Source organism: Priapulus caudatus, unplaced genomic scaffold, assembly GCF_000485595.1.
Source record: "Priapulus caudatus unplaced genomic scaffold, Priapulus_caudatus-5.0.1 Scaffold94, whole genome shotgun sequence".
Classification (NCBI taxonomy): domain Eukaryota; kingdom Metazoa; phylum Priapulida; class Priapulimorpha; order Priapulimorphida; family Priapulidae; genus Priapulus; species Priapulus caudatus.
In genome coordinates this window covers 198,838-202,818 of record NW_014577155.1, presented here as the reverse complement: position 1 = coordinate 202,818, position 3,981 = coordinate 198,838, and the positions used below count along the sequence as shown (strand labels likewise).

The 3,981-nt window shown below is 46.5% G+C and overlaps 1 long non-coding RNA gene across 1 annotated transcript in view; it reads right to left on the bottom strand.

Annotated features, from left to right (window-relative positions):
• The window catches only part of LOC106804962, a 12,651-nt gene that overhangs the window by 8,605 nt on the left and 65 nt on the right, over positions 1 to 3,981 (bottom strand). The window contains exon 2 of the long non-coding RNA XR_001393383.1: positions 524 to 529. This is a non-coding gene — a long non-coding RNA (uncharacterized LOC106804962). The remainder of the gene's footprint in view (positions 1 to 523; positions 530 to 3,981) is intronic.

Genomic DNA, 3,981 nt, shown 5'->3' with positions numbered 1-3,981 from the left:
TCTCTCTCTCTTTCTCTCTCTCTCTCTCTCTCTCTCTCTCTCTCTCTCTCTCTCTCTCTCTCTCTCCCTCCCTCACTCTGTCTTTCTCTATGTGCGTGTCTCTCTCTCTCTCACGTGCCCCTCTCCCTCTCTCTGTCTCTGTTTCTTTCTCCCTCACTCCATTTCTCTCTCTCCCCCTCTCTTTCTCCCTCGTTCATTTCCGGCTGCAAGTCGATGGTTTCCCTTCAGCTTTCCCTCTGGTAATAATAGTGGATCAACTAGGATTTCTCCCTCTTTATGTCCTAATCTACCGTGATCTCTCTGTATCCCGTGCATTTCTCGCGCCCTTTCACTAATATTTACGCCCACTCTCACCCCTCCGGTCCCCCTCCCTCCCCCACCTACGATTATTTCCTACCCCGCTTTATATGCCCCTTCCCCCTCTCACTCTCACTCCCCCCACCTTCTCTCGCTCCGTCTCTCATTTTCGCACTGCTACGTTTTTGTTGTTTCTTTCGTTCTTGCTTTCTTTTTTTCTTTCTACCACCTTCTTCTCCCATCCTTCCCCTTCCCTCGCCTTATGTGTATATGTCTCTAGGTGTGTCTCTTCCTCTCCTCTCTCTCGCTCTTCCTCGTATCCCCCTTCTTTCATTCTCCCCCCCCCCCATCTCTCTACTTCTCTAGTTCTCGCTCTCGCCCTCCCTCTCTCTATCTTCTCCTAGTTCATCTCCCTCGTTCTCCAGCTCTAATCCTATCCATTTCTTTCTCGCTTCCTCTTCCCCGTTACCTGCACAAAGCCACGAGCGATATGTCAGTAACCCCACCCAGCTGACGCGACCATGCAAACACACTGCTACACTGTGTGACCGCCTGCCTACGTCCCATACTGTCACTGACCCCTGCGGCAGCGGCGTCCCGTCACATTTTTTGGTAAAAACCTGATCATGAAAACTCGATCTGCAGAAATTCGGCTGCCGGAATACGCGGCGTGTGCACGCGTTTACGTGGTCGAGAATTGTCGAGGCTGCGTGGGATGCTGACTCATTAACAGCGTGTGTGTACGAGAGCGTGTACGTCAGTCTTACTCGTCTTTAGTCTGTTCACCCGTCCGTTCGTTCGTCGATCTATCTGTCTGTCTGTCTGTCTGGCTGGCTGGCTGGCTGGCTGGCTGGCCTTCCGTCCGTCTGTTTGTCTGTCTGTCTGTAGTGATAGATGTTTGGATTTGAGTTCGAGAGATCGATAGAGGTTTGTTGTTGGATTTAGAGTTAGGATTAACATTAGGGTTAGAGTTAGGGAACATGTTCACAGCCTACATGCCCATATTTGGGTTTTCCTGGCCACCGAGTAATAAGTGAGCAACGAACAAGGTCTGCTGGTCCACAGGTCCGTTGGTCTGCGACCACGCTGAGGCAGAGGAGATACGGCTGCTTGCCAGGACCGTAGCGGTACTGAAGAGAAGCCGACACCAGCACCAACCAGCACGCACGCATGTACTCACACACACACACACACACACACACACACACACACACACACACACACACACACACACACACACACTCACTCTCTCTCTCACGCGCGAACTCACACGCGCACGCACGCACGCACGTGTCCGGGTCCGTCCATCCGGATGTTTGTCGATCTATCGATTCGTTTTTCTAATCATTCGTCCGTCCGTCCGTGCGTCCGTCCGTCTGTCCGCCTGTCTGACCTTCAGCTCGCCTGTCCGCCTGTCCGTCTGTCTATTTATCCATTCATCTATAGGCATTCGTCCATCTCTTCATCCGTTCATCTCTTCGATTGCCTCTCTAGGCGCTTTGCCAAGATAGACGATCTTGCGAATCACTTCGCTGATCTTACCGGATCCTGTGTAATCCTGCGTTTAAGCGAATCTTCAATCGGAGAGCCGACGTCCAATAATGAACAAGCAATTTCGTAAATGCCGAACAACCAATCATTGAACATCAAACTGCTTAAGTCACACTAACGAGCTTGTTATCAAAACTATTTTCGTCACTTCTAATTAAAAATTTATCAATCTATATTGTTACTGGTAGTATTTTTAGGGCCGAGATTTTCCCGGTCAGTGTCAAGGATGTCTATATAGACACTATTAACTATAGTTCTACTACATTGCAATTACGGTATTATACACTAATACTATCACACTATTTTTACGATTACAGTATATTACAATTAAAAAACTTTATACCGCAGTAATGTAGGGTATCTATGGTTAGGGACATTCTCTTAATTTCACAGCTTAGGTTTGAGAAATCCCAGTATTCACTGCGTCGGCGGTCACATCTGCGCTTAGTTCCATATTTTTAACCATCTAAAAAACAGTCTATCGGGTGAAGAGTTCAGCGAGAATATCTATGTATGTTGTGACGAGAGAGAGAGGGGAAGAGCTAGAGAGAAAGAGATGGGAAGGGAAAGAGAGAGAGAGAGAAAGAGAGGGAGAGAGAGAGAGAGAGAGAAAGAGAGGGAGAGAGAGAGAGAGAGAGAAAGAGGAGAGAGAGAGAGGAGAGAGAGAGAGAGAGAGGAGAGAGAGAGAGAGAGATCAACTTTTTTACACACTCGCCGATTTTTTTTTCTCTCTGCCTACTTTTATGACTCGTAGCTAGTCTCCTTTGAAATCAACGTGACTGCGCGGCCAGAAATACCCTGATGCGAGGCGAATATACTAAGGCATTCGTCTCCCACCGAAACACCCGTGAAGTCTGTGCGATATTCACGTTGTATCTTCGTATATTTTTTACATTTTAATAAGGCGGACAAAACAACAGGACTGTACGGACACGGATGCTAATGGGATAGATGGATGGATGGATGGATAGATGGATGGATGGCACAGATGGATAGATGGATGGATAGATGGATGGATGGATGGATGGATGGATTGGATGAATGAATGAAAGAATTGGTGGATGGATGGATGGATGGATGGATGGATGGATGGATGGAAGGATGGATGGATGAATGGATGGATTGATGGATGGATGGATGGATGGATGGATGGATGGATGGATGGATGGATCGGATGGATGGATGGATGGATGAAATGGATGGATGGATGGATGATGTATGGGGGATGGATTGGATGGATGGATGAATGAATGAATAGATGGATGAATGAATGAATAGATGGATGGATGGATGGATGGATTGGATGCGATGGATGATGGATGATGGATGGATGGATGGGGAGATGGATGGATGGATGGATGGATGGATGGATGGTATGGATGGATTGGATGGATGAATGCATGCGATGGGATGGATGGATGGATGGATGGATAGGATGGATGGATGGATGAAAATGAATGGAGCGGGATGGATGGATGGATGGATGGATGGATGGATGATAAAATGGATGGAATGGATAGAGTGGATAGAGGATAGATGGAATATGGATAGATGGAATTGCATGAATGGATGGATGGATGGATGGATGGATGGATGGATAGATGGATGGATGGATGGATGAAATGGGATAGATGGTAAATGGATAGATGAAGTAGAATGAAATGGATGAATGGATGGATGGAACTGGATGGATGGATGGATTGGATGGATGGATGGATGGATGGATGGATGGATGATGGATGGATGATGGATGATGGATGGATGGATGGATGCGATGATGGATGGATTGGGATGGAATGGATGGATGGATGGATGGATGGATGGATGGGATGAATTGGATGGGATGGATGGATGATGGAGGATGGATGGATGGATGTATGGATTGACTTGGATGATGGATGGATGATGATAGATGGATAGATGGTGGATGGATTAATGGATGGATTAATGGATGGATGAGAGGGATGAATGAATGAATGAATGAATAGAATGGATGAATGAATGAATACGGATGGAGTGAATGATGAATAGATGAGTAGGTGGATAGATATATAGATGGATGGAATAAATAGATGGATCGAGACGAGATGGATGGATTGATAAATAGATAGATGAACAATCATAATATATATA